This window comes from Lissotriton vulgaris, chromosome 5, assembly GCF_964263255.1.
Source record: "Lissotriton vulgaris chromosome 5, aLisVul1.2, whole genome shotgun sequence".
NCBI lineage: Eukaryota > Metazoa > Chordata > Amphibia > Caudata > Salamandridae > Lissotriton > Lissotriton vulgaris.
In genome coordinates, this window is record NC_141693.1 from 1,712,388,396 (window position 1) to 1,712,402,215 (window position 13,820).

Sequence of the window (13,820 nt, forward strand, 5' to 3'; positions counted from 1 at the left end):
GGCACTGCAAGCAGCAGGTCTCACTATCAAGGCCACCAAGTGCCAGATAGGGCAGACACAGGTTGTATACCTGGGCCACCTTGTAGGTGGAGGTCAGGTTCAGCCACTGGAGAGCAAGATACAGTCAATCAGGGACTGGGCTCCTCCAACCACCCAGACTCAGGTTCGAGCTTTCTTGGGCCTGACTGGTTACTACAGGAAGTTTGTCAGGAACTATGGTTCCATCGTGACACCATTAAATGAACTGACAAGTAAGAAAATGCCAAAAAAGGTTCAGTGGACAGCGAGCTGTCAAAAAGCATTCGATGACCTAAAGCAGGCCATGTGCACGGCGCCTATCCTCAAGAGTCCGGACTACTCCAAACCATTCATTGTCCAAACAGATGCTTCTGAGTTGGGTGTGGGAGCTGTTCTTTCTCAACTGAATTTTGATGGTCAAGACCAGCCCATTGCTTTTATAAGCAGACGGCTGACCCCTAGAGAGAAGAATTGGTCAGCTATTGAGAGGGAGGCCTTTGCTGTGGTTTGGGCCCTGAAGAAGCTGAGGCCATACTTGTTTGGCACTCACTTCAAGATTCAGACCGACCATAAGCCCCTCTTGTGGCTAAATCAGATGAAGGGTGAAAACCCCAAACTGCTTAGGTGGTCCATTTCCCTACAGGGGATGGACTTCACAGTGGAACATAGACCTGGTACTGATCATGGCAATGCCGATGGGCTCTCCAGATATTTCCACTTAGAACAAGAAGACTCACCTGGTCAAGGTTAGCTAGTTGTTCCGACGTTTGGGGGGGGGTCATGTAGGAGAGTAGGGTCTGCAATCCTATGATCACCCAGATTTTTTGCTTTTGTTTCACTGGTTTACGACTTTCTCTGGCTGTGGGCCTGCCAATCAGACCCACAGCCTGGCTGTTCTCTTTCTAAATTACGAGATGTACCCTAGGTGCATTTACCAATTGGTACTGGGCCACCTTATCAGACCCTGTAACTCAGGGCATAGGTGTACCCAGGGCCGCCAGGGGCTGCAGCATGTATTATGCCACCCCTGGCTGGCCTCCTAAATTTGACACAACTGGCTGCATGACAGCTGGGGCGAAGTCGTGTAATCACCCTTTGCTTTAGATATAGTAGCCCTATATCTAACCCTCCAATGGACACCCGAGTTCCTATCAGTCACTCCTATGGCAGGCCTTGACAATCCTGAAGGCAGAGTGCATGGGCTCGTGTGAACTAAGCTCTGGCCCGAGCCGAGCCCGGTTGCAGCTTGCGGAATCAAGACCCAATGGCTGTTCCATGATAACGCGTACCATATCGGTAACTTCGGTGTCGCGTTATCAAGACATGTCGAGTAAGGTGTCATACGAATCGGGATGCTGCCCTCTCACCAACTCTGGCGACGAGGTTAGCATTCCGCCCTTCTAGAGGGACACGACATGTACGTAACTGTGAACCCCGGTTAAAGTTAACTAAAGCCTCAGCTCCACAAAATGGATGCTGCCACCACAGACACGAGTCTGACCTCCTGCTGCTGGGAGTCCTTCCAGCGAGGAGCACTTGGACAAAGGGTTTCCTGTCAAGGGCGGAGTTCGCACCGTCCCAGACAGGGTTTTGTGTATTCTGGGTAGGTAGGGCTTTTGCGAGAAGGTGACTGCGGAGTGGCACCCCGGTGCTCACTACGCATCTGCCGGTTAGAACCAGTTCCAGGGGCGACAGCCCTGGCCTGGGGAAAGTCCGGCAGGGGAGAGGGGTGTAACTACCCCCCTTCCTGGTCCCACCCTTAGGGCAGGACCTAGTCATGTACCCACCCCTTTCTTTAGGATAAAGGCCGGAGCGGGGACCCTTCCAATTTAGATCATCTTTGAATCAAGAACTACTTTCTACGAAAGGACATTCGAGACTCTTCTCAAGATTTCTCCCTTGTGGCTAAGGAGTAGTCACCCTGCATCAGCGGGCACCATCTAAGAACTCTGCGGTTTGCTGTAAGTCCTTCCTCAAGGAATCCGACGGCCCAGCTCGACGAGAACTGGCTTCCCTGGCACCTCTGACCTCTACCCACGTCATCAGCTCAGCTGTGATCTGTGGGTGCGACGAGACCTCGAGGGACCGGCCATCATCAGAACCTGCACGCTCTTAAAAACCAGCACGACCATCGAGGTAACTCTCTGGTGAGTGCTCTGGGGTCCGAGAAGCCCCGACCCTGAGCCGCTCCAGCACCGAAGTGCAGTCTCCCAGCATCTCCACGATCTGCGGGGGGCCCTTCTGCTCGCTGCTCAGCACGTTGTCTGGTCACTAGCCGCTGGCTTGTGTCCTTCTGTGACGACATCCGAAAATCAACACTGCCGATCTGGTTGCTCCAGACTGGCCCTTGCTTCCATCTTTTCGAGAAGCACCCCGGACCCTCCTGGTCCACTCAAGACGCCGACAGCGACATCCGTCGTGGGACAGCTCGCACCTCCACCGTGGTCGCCGACAACGCCTCCTGGTCCGTGAGACTGCAGAGCCTAGCGTCGCCCACTCACCTGGTCGAGGTGACGGCCAACCGGTGCCTTCCTGGTACCCTCTGACTACTGGCTAGTAGTACGAACTTGGTCCCCTCTGCTTTCAGGTCTCATCAATCTCCGATCCAGGCTTGGATCTCTACGAACTATTCATCACTGGTCGCCGGCCAGCAACTCCTTTTCTTCCGGCTCCTGGCTCGTCAGCGAAGACCCCGACGCCTGTAAGACTTGCAGCCGCAGCCCTCGTGGCTAGGTAACTCGGCATTTCGGTGCCTGCATAGCCTCCTTACTCTAGGGTCCCGAGTCCCTCGCTTCCGACTTGCCTTAATCTTTCCGTGTCTCCGGACACTTGTTTTAAACTGTGCACTTGAAGTATTTGCTAAAGAGATTTGGTGTGTGCTTAGTACCCTGTCCTCATAAAGAGTACAGGGCTGTTGTGATTCTTAATAAATATACTGTTTATTTTCATAACACTTGTGTGGTGTCCTTTCACTGGGTGTTCAAGGGGTACATGTGTGGTAAACAGCTGGCTTAACGCGCCCTCTCGAGTCTTTAGCCTTAGACTGCTCGTATCCACGCTACTAGGATAGCTGGTCTATAGGTTGACTTACAACCAACCACCATAAGGGTCGTTGGAACGATACATAGCGGTCGCTAGAATAGCGAACGTTGCATATCGGGCCAACTTCTCACACCTGTAAAGACACACTTCAACCTCCTTGAACATACACCTTTAGCATCTCCCTTGTCTCCTGCAGCCTTTAACTTCTCTATTCTCCTCTACCACTATTGAAATGTTTCCTCATTAATGTCAGTGTATGAAAGAACCACTGGTTGCCTGGTATCAGGTTCATCTCCTGTTAATGACTGAAGCTAATGATACCCCACTGATCTACCAGGAGACCTTACCTCCTGGTAGACTATCAACTTTAAAGAATGTATAATAACCAATTGTAAGGGCATGCTGGTGCGCTGCTCCTCTTCCTCTATATTGTCCTCTCGTTCTTGCTAATGCACAGGTCAGCACCAAACAATAATGCCTTCACTGACCCCCTTAACGGATGCTGTCTCGGAGACCACAAAAAACCACAGCAACCTCTGCATACTGAGAGACTTTAACATCCGGTTCGACCAATTGCACATGGCCTAAACAAGATCTTTCATTGCTAATTTAGAGGACCTGAACATCTTCAAGCTGGGGCCTGCGCATTACATATAGCAAGACACACCATATATGTAATTTGTACGGGTCTAGATCTCATCGCCATAACTAGAAGTTCCCTCTTAATCTGGATAGAATACCACCTCATCTCCTCCCATTGCAACCAACTGACTAGACTACTGGTAGACAATGGAAGAAGTTTGAATTCTCAGTATTTGACTCCTACCTCACTAAGACGTTTAACAACAAGCAAACAGAAGATTTGGATCAATTCTTCAACTGTCCCTCCGAAGCATTTTACATATTAACGCTAGAAAAAGCATCCTGTTGTGTGAACACAGACAGAGAATCCCTGGATGGACAAAAAGATGCGGAGCTGGTCACCATCTGGACAGGATGCAGATAAGAAACATCGCCCGGGTAACCTCTGTGCTCCTCCCTCCTGCACCTTACCCTCTAGACATCTCCTCCCATAATGCCTGGTTGGGCACCCAGGTCTGGGATGAAAACCTCTTCTTTTGAACGCTAATCGATGCCTATATGTCCCTATTACCCATCACTCTCGCAATGCACCTGGAATACTAATCTCATTTACAACTCGGGCTGAGCCAGGCGTGCCACTTCAACGAAAGTGGAACAACACTTTCTTCCACCACACATATGACTTAACCAAGCATATGCCTTACCCACGCATGTGCGTGGTTAAGGCAGTCAGCGGTCTAGATGTAGAGTGGATGGGTGGGGAAAGGAACGGGAAGGATCAGGACAGGAAGGACCAGGACACAGCTTGGTAAGTGGGGCTGGGGTGGAGGTTTTAGAGGGGGCAGTTTGTAGGGCTGCGGGACGGTTTTAGGGCTCAGGGCAGGGGGGTCAGGGTAATTTATAGCGTTGGGGATAGGTTTTAGGGCTCAGGTAGGAGGGGAACTGGCAATTTTCAGGGCTGGGAGCAGTTTTAGGGCTCAGGGTGAGAGGTTGGGGTCAGGGTAGTTTTGTGGAAAGGGGGTCGAGTTTTAGGGCTCAGGGTGGGGGTCCAGGTACTTTTTAGGGCTGGGGCAGGGTTGATTGCAGGGCTGTGGTATATATGGTTTTAGGGCACGGGCGGGCCTTGGGTGTGAATTTTACCATGCATATCCCTTTACCAATCAATCAATCAATCAATCATGACATTTGTATAACGCGCTATTCACCCGGAAGGGTCTCAAGGCGCTAGGGGAGAGGGGTACGTTACTGCTCGAAAAGCCAGGTCTTGAGTTGCTTCCTCAAGGAAAGGTGGTCCTGGGTTAGCCGAAGGTGGATGGGGAGGGAGTTCCATGTCTTTGCTGCCAGGTAAGAGAAGGATCTTCCACCGGCGGTGGCTCTGCGGATGCGTGGGACGGCTTGCTGACGGGGAGCCAGTGCAGGTCTCTCAGGTGTGCAGAGATGTGTCTGTGGCGGGGGATGTCCAGGACGAATCGTGCAGAGGCGTTCTGGATGCGTTGGAGTCTTTTCTGAAGTTTGGCTGTGGTTCCGGCGTAGAGGGTGTTTCCGTAGTCCAGTCGGCTGGTGACGAGTGCCTGGGTGACCGTCTTCCTGGTTTCGGTGGGGATGCATCGGAAGATCTTTCGGAGCATGCGCAGGGTGTTGAAGCACGATGATGAGACGGCGTTGACTTGACTGGTCATCGAGAGGGAGGAGTCCAGGATGAAGCCCAGGTTACGTGCGAGGTCCGTTGGCTTGGGAGTGGTGCCCAGGGCAGGGGGCTACCAGGAGTCGTCCCAGGCTGAGGGCGATGATCCCAGGATGAGGACTTCCGTCTTGTCTGAGTTCAGTTTCAGGCGGCTGTTCTTCATCCACTCTGCGACATCTTTCATCCCTTCGTGTAGGCTGGTTCTGGTGGTGGCTGGGTCGTTGTTGAGGGAGAGGATCAGTTGGGTGTCGTCGGCGTAGGAGATGATGTTGAGGTTGTGATGGCGTGCGATAGCTGCGAGGGGGCTCATGTAGACGTTGAAGAGGGTGGGGCTGAGCGAAGATCCCTGTGGTACGCCGCAGATGACTTCGGTGGCCTCGGATCTGAACGAGGGGAGGCGAACTCTCTGGGTTCTTCCGGCGAGGAACGAGATGATCCACTCCAGTGCCTTCTCTTGGATTCCGATGTTGCTGAGGCGCTGCACTAGGGTGCGGTGGCAGACAGTGTCGAACGCTGGGGAGAGGTCCAGGAGGATGAGGGCCGCTGTTTCCCCGTTGTCGAGCAGGGATCTGATGTCGTCAGTGGCTGCGATGAGGGCGGTCTCGGTGCTGTGGTTTGCTCGGAAGCCGGACTGCAAGTAGTCGAGGGATCCGTTCGTCTCGAGGAAGGCGGCAAGCTGTCTGTTGATGGTCTTCTCGATGACTTTGGCAGGAAAAGGGAGGAGCGAGATGGGGCGGAAGTTCTTGAGGTCGGAGGGGTCCGCTGTTGGTTTCTTCAGGAGGGTGCTACTCTCGGTGTGCTTCCAGCTTTCCAGGAAGGTGGCGGTGTTGAAGGAGGCGTTGATGATGTCCCGGAATTGGGGTGTGATGATGGAGTCAGCCTTGTTGAAGACGTGGTGGGGGCAGGGGTCGGTTGGGGATCCGGAGTGAATGGTGTTCATCGTGCGGGTGGTGTCTTCGGTGCTGACCGGGGTCCAGGCGCGGAGGGTGGTGGTGGGGGGCGTTGGTTCGGTGGTTGGGTGCGAGGTTGGTGCGCCAAAGCTGTTGTGTATTTCGGCGATCATGCGGTGGAAGAACGAGGTGAGTGAGTCGCAGAGGTCTTGTGAGGGAGTGATGTCGTTGTTTCCGGCGCTGGGGTTGGAGATCTCTTTGACGATGTTGAGGGCGTTGTTGTCCAGACGTTCTTTGAATGCTGTCTTCTTGGTGGTGCGGATCAGCTGGTGTTGTTTGCGGGTGGCGTGCTTGAGGGCAGTCATGTTGTCTGTGGTCTGGTCGTTGCGCAATGTTTTCTCTAGGGTGCGGCAGTTCTTCTTGGAGTTCTTAAGTTCGTCGGTGAACCAAGAGGCTTTCTTGCTGCTGTGTCTGCTGGGAGGGGTCTTCAGAGGTGCGAGGTCGTCTGCGCTGTTGGTGATCCACTGTGTGAGGTTGCTGGCTGCTTCGTTTGGGTTCGTTGTGCTGGCGGGAGGGTTCTGGCTGAGGGAGGTGGTGAGCTGGTCGGCGGTGATCTTGTTCCAGTTCCTGTGGGGGACCTGTTGCCGGTGGTGGTGGTTTGCGGTTCTTCCGAAGCTGAAGTGGATGCAGCTGTGGTCAGTCCAATGTAGTACGGTGGAGTGGCTGAAGGAGATATGCTTGCTGGAGGAGAAGACAGGGTCGAGCCTTTACAAGAAAATGTATTGTAAAGGCATGTTTGGTCTTGCAGTCGTGTTTCTGACCACGTTGTTTAGACATGCGTGGTTAAGGCATGCATGGCAACCATCTCAAACTGACCTCAGGGAATACCTACCCATGCCAGCAGTAATTGGTGCTGGGGCAAAGGGTTTTTGTATGTTGTCATGGGCTGACCCTATAGAATTTTATAAGCCACGAATATTGGGATCTGATGACCAACTCGCTCTTTTGTCAGTCCAGAATAGATGGTATAGACTGGAGCACTCATCCAGGAGGCTGGTAAATCTTTACATATTCTTCACCTGCTCCTCTGAAGTAGACAGAGTATGTATTGTGATAGATCTAAATGGCTCTGGGGAGCGTTCACCCGTGCTCTGAATTTGCCATAGCAAAATGTCGCTTTTGACTCTTGCTATAGCACAATCACATACAACAATCATGCATGTGTGTTGGAGGTATCTTTCAACATGGAAAGAGGCTCAGAGTAGGGCTTCATGGTTTGAGGCGTACACCATATGCGCCTTCCTTTGGGTGAGTGTCTACTGTTAGTTTACCAGGCAGTAGAGGGCTGACAGTGATCTGCCTGCAAAAGCAGCACAGGCCTTTTTACCAGTTGCCTGTTAGGAAATGTGGCCTACTAGCCTCTCTTGTGTTTTTTAATTGGTCTTCCTATCCCCTGCCCTATCCATGTGGGACACGGATGTCATATATGTTTACCATTTAGTTTGTGCATGCATGGAGCATGTGTAACATGGGTGGGCATAACCACACTGTGATCCATTTTGTATTTGCTATACTCAAGTGTCAACTAAGATGGAGAGTTAAGGGAGAGCAGAAACAGCTGATGTGAATTGCAGGCCTCACCCCAAAACCTTCCAGGGATCCTGTTTAGTGGGTCAGACTGACGAGTGTGAAGGGAAATCAAATGTACGTTTATTAAGACAAGTATGTCCATAGAAGAGAACTAATAACTTAAATACAATTTTAAATGAGATAAAATACAGTGGCTGTTCCACCTTTATGGCGCAGTTGTGTTTACCCTCTGCTGCTAGTGCAGCAAACACAAATAAATGTTTGAAGTGTGCATGTCGGATTGGCTAGCTGTCTTGCGACAGCCAGCCCAACATGCGCACTTCAGACATCTCCAACCCGAGCTGTGTTAGGCAGCCGGGTGGAGCACAGACATAGGCCTCCAATCTCACAAGGAGTGTTGGTTTAACCAGCTCCAACCACTCCTGGCGCTTCTCTCATGCTGATTACTATTATAACTTCCATGAAGGTCAGCTCTTTAATTGGTTAGGGTACTTGGCTCTGCACTAGGACTACGCGCTTAGAGCCATAGACTGACGTTGAGAAGAGATGGCATTCTGATGGTGTGCAGCAACGTGACTGTCAAATTCTGCTGCATTGAGTTAAGTAAATATTAAAATGTAACTTGAAAACGTTAAGGCCAGCGATTCAGCTCATGTATATATTGCATGAGGTTTACTTGATCTTGCATTCCCTAAAAGTGTTAGCTATTTCCAGGATATTGTTTCTATATGCTTTTCATGCAGCATTTTACTCTTGCACAGTGCATACTTTGAACTGAGTCTCACCACGAGTTTATAACAGGCCACAATTGAGAGCTCTGGAGCTAAAGGCACTGCGAGTTTCTCACAGTGCCTGTCGATCAATTGGTCAAAAAGGTATCCAGAATACATGCTCATCCAGTCCATGGCCTCGCTGCCAAATGTGCACAGAGTAATGGTCACATATTCTAGTTTCAATTATGATTCTGTGCAACTGTTTATGAGGGAAGCACATAGTTGTTATATGATTGACAAGGTGACAAAAGAAAATGTAGTGCTTAAAGTGAGTGGATGCGTGGTGTGTTGGGAGGGGTTGGTGAAGTGATGGACATGTGAGAAAGTGCATTAAGGAGATAGTGAAATGAGGGAGCAGAAGAGGAAACAGAATAGGTTAGGTTGAAGATATGCAGATGAACGAGATGTGGAAAAAAGGTGTACATGTCTAACATAGAGTGAACATAATGGGAGTGATTGAGACACTCTGAAGACCACTACCCTTTCCACAAGCCTCAGGAATGTCTCGTTCACAGTTTCACAGTTCCAGAATTGAAACATTTTCAATATTATTTACAACAAAAAGATTGTTGTTAATCATTTAACTTGAACAGCTAACAACCATTGACAAATCCAATAGTCCAGGCTAATATTAGGTGTATGCCAGTTGCTGTATTATATATCTGGATGGAAAATCAGAAAGCCCAGAGAGAAGCCCCTTGTTTTTGTCAGTCGACCTCATGTGCTACACAAACATCAGCCCTCATTTTTACGCTTCACCAATTTCAAATGTCAGCAGCTGCCACTGATCAAATACCTTACAGGCTATCAATCCTGTCATTTCATCCTTCTACTAACAACGTTCATAAATCTACCTAGAGCTATTGACACATCTGAAAAATGCATATTGATTAACAAGTCTATTCCCGACTTCCGTGTCAAAGTACAATATTTTAGAATATTGTTGAAGAATCTTTCTACCGAACAAAGGACAATCCACTGAAATATATAATAAAGTGCACTCAGTATTAAGTAAACAAAGACATTTCTATCATTCCCTTGTATTCTTTGGCGAAGCTCTGGCAGTGATAAACTAGGATTGCAGCATAGTCTAAATCTGAAGACTCTCTAACGTAAATTGCGATCTATGAGGTTATTAAATATGGGAACACGTCCTCACCTCTCAATGATTCTAGTCGTAGGTTAATTGATGGCTTCATTCACAAATATTTAACATAACAATTATTTGCTACAATAGCAATTGATTATTTTAGTACGATTTTACCCCAGGAAACAGTTTCCATGGCTTTATGTTGCTAATCACGTCATGTTTATCTTTGCATTGATTTATCAGCTTAATTAAAGCAACTGTGCATCGTCTCTCACTATTATGTGCTTCAGGACAACAGAGATATGATACTTTATTTGAATGGTGTTCCAGTGGCAATTTATTGAAGAAGCGTGGCAGACTTATGATGTAAATAAAGGTAGCGTAGTCCTTGTCGTTCCTTGTAGGTTGTTTATTTAGGTAAGATGGTAAGTTAAGAATAAGAGGATGAAACCACCCCAGGAGCAGCCTCCTGACGCTCAGCCCTCCAGCCAACTGACAATCTTACACACTCAACATTCCAACAAGCTCTCACACCAACATTCTAGGCTGAGCAGCAGGAATAAGTACAACACATCTCCCTTCTTTAACAATATATAGGAATAAAGTTGCGGAGAAAAAGTGAAATCAAGCAACTTTGGTAAGTTAAGAATAAGAAGATGAAACCCCACCAGGAGCACCCTCCTGCCGCTCAGCCCTCCATCCAACTGACAGTCTTACACACTCAACATTCCAACAAGCTCTCACACCAACATTTTAGGCTGAGCAGCAGGAATAAGTACAACAACTTATTCCTACAAGCACGGTTCACAAGGTGAGAGTAATTTCACACCTGACATCCTGAATCATGGTCCCTTTAGGTAGATTTAGTACACTTTTAAACCCTTTTTTTAATTATTAAAATTGTATTGCAACAAATGACAGATGACAAAAAATAGCACAATATTTCTCCAATAAATCTGCATGGCATATATGATAAAGTATCAATCATAGTCCAGTAAGTCCTACATCACATTTTTCCATATGCCTAGAGCAAAATGAACTCCCTCAAAGCAAAAACAACAACAAAACGAATGTCTGACATAATATCGACAGACAGAATATCGATATGCAAAAATATCGGAGCAAAAATATCGACAGCAAAAATATCGGAATCCTATCTTCATTAAGGTAAGTACAAAAATATCGGAAAAATAATATCGAAGTACAAAAATATCGGAATCAAAAATATCGTTTTTTTAAATGTATTAATAATAATGTAAAAATAAATTTAAAATACATATAATTTTACAACTATTAAATACAAATATTAAAACAAAATTAAAACTAATACATATACATTTAAAATAAATAAAACACTTAATAATTTAAAGTAATTTTAATTTTTTTCATGTAATTTATTTGATTTAATGTAATTTTTTTTGTTTTTACCCTGTACGCCTGTACCCCAAAAACCCCAAACTGACCCTGAACCCTAAAAATATCCCTGTACCCCAAAAACCCAAAACCTACCATGAAACCTAAAAATACCCCTTTACCCAAAAACTGAAAACTGACCCTTATCCCTTAAAATACCCCTTTACCCAAAAACTGAAAACTGACCCTGAACCCTAAAAATACCCCTTTACCCAAAAACTGAAAACTGACCCTAAACCCTAAAAATACCCCTTTACCCAAAAACTGAAAACTGACCCTGAACCCTAAAAATACCCCTTTACCCAAAAACTGAAAACTGACCCTGAACCCTAAAAATACCCCTTTACCCAAAAACTGAAAACTGACCCTGAACCCTAAAAATACCCCTTTACCCATGAACTGAAAACTGACCCTGAACCCTAAAAATACCCCTTTACCCAAAAACTGAAAACTGACCCTGAACCCTAAAAATACTCCTTTACCCAAAATTAATTAATATTATTTAATTACCAATTAATTATTAATTATCAATAACAATAAAGTAAATATATTAGCACATTTGCTGTAATTAATTTAATTTAATAATTAATATTATTTTTCCCAATTAATTATTAAGAATAACAATAAATTATATATAAAAAACATTACTATAATTAATGTCATTAAATAATTAATATTAATTAATTACCAACTAAATAATAATTATAAATATGTCAACAATTATATTAATTAATTAATTAATAGAAATTAATTACCAATTAATTATTAATTAAAATATGTACAAACATATATCAATTAATTAATTATTATTAAATTACTTCCCACCCTATTCCCCTATAAACCCATAACCCGCTACAGAACATATTTATCAATTAATCAATTAATTTAAAATAATTAAAAATTATTTCTCAATTAATTAATTAATAATTCCTACTAATGAATAATTAATTTAACATAATTAAATTACTTCCCACCCTATTCCCCTATAAACCCACAACCCACTACAGTAGTAAAAGACAATATTTAATTAAATTACATTAAAAATACATAATAAAACATAATAAATACAATATAATATACACTAAATTTATTTAAAAATTGATATTAGTAACATCAAAGTTATTAATTTCGATATTATTGACATCGATATTTACAACTTCGATATTACTGATATCATACCAATATCGATATTAAGACTTTCAATATTACTTACCTTCGATATTTTGTCCCATCGATATTTAAACTTCGATATTTTTGTATATCGATATTTAAAAATCGGTATTTTGTCTGTGTACCCAACAAAACAGTTAAAAAAAATAAAAAAAATAAAACCAACAGAAACACATCCCTGGCATGATACAATCCTGGGCTGTACAATCGTGTTTTGGTAGTGCATAAATCTCTGCTCACAATATGACCCGCCCCCCGATCCCTCTACTAGTCTTAACATCGATCACTTTTAGCTAGCAAAAAAATTCGCAGTAGTTCCCAAATGTCTCTTGGCCTCGAAATTGTCGGCAGTTCCTCCGCATATGTTTACAGGTTATCCCTACAGTATACCAAATGTTTCATCCACAAGTCAAATTCCGGCCGGCATTTGCCCCCCATATGATTGCCACTCTCCGTGCCGCTAGTAGCAAAGCCAGGTGCACAAACTTACTACTCGTTCCCTTAATTTGGGGACACAGCAGAGCAAACATACTAGTGGGGTGCACTGAAGCTTCACAGCTACCATCTTTTTCAAAGGACCCACTACCGCTTCCCAGAACTCAAACACCCTCTGACATCCCCAAGATAAATGCAAAAAATCTGCGTTCTCTTGTTCACACCGCACAGATACACGCAGTCACACAGTCCGTACCTGTGTAATCATACAGAAGTGTAGTACACTTGGTGTATGTGTTTTAAATGTATTATTCGTAAGTTCCCATTCATGCTAGGAGTCCCCGTTTATCCACATATATATTTCCAATCTGCTTCCGAGATCGGATCTGGCAGACACCCATTCCATCTTTCCCAGCTCCCGTCTGAATCGCCCACACTTTCATCTTTAATCATCTTGTAAAGCTTGGAAATTAGCTGTTTGTTTGTGGGGGTAGTGAGTGCAAACTGCAGAGACAACAGCGTGGAGGGCTCATATGGATAAGTGGTGTAGTGCATCCTGGTCGCCTGTCGTAGGCGGTGATTTGCAAACCTGAATAGCAATGATTGGTTACTGGCATACTGTAAATCGGCCTGTGTAATAAACAAGCCATCTGGATAGATATCAAACATGCGCTGAAAGCCTGCTTCATGTAGTAACCGCATGGATGGTGCTTCATGCACTACAGACATGTCAGCATGATGCTCCAGGAACATATTTGGCATGTTGTAACGACCGGATTTTCGGACCAGATAGAATCAGCTCACCAAGACACCACCAACCCAGCCGAAACGTAACCACCTTCCTTCTCAGGACTTACTTACCACGGTACCTGGGTACCTACCTGGGGATGGGGAATTCGCAATATACAAGCTTAGATACTCTAAAACACCACCAAATTTATAGGGATTACTAGAAACAATCACTAATTGCTACGGAATTCCATATTCTACACCACACTCATACCTTATAGTCTCACGGCCACTTAGGCCCAGACTATGCTACCCTCCTACTCATTGTGAAGGGGGCAGTTCTGATTACTTACCATTACACACTGACCACAATCAGTGCTCACACAAGCCACAGTCCTGTGGGT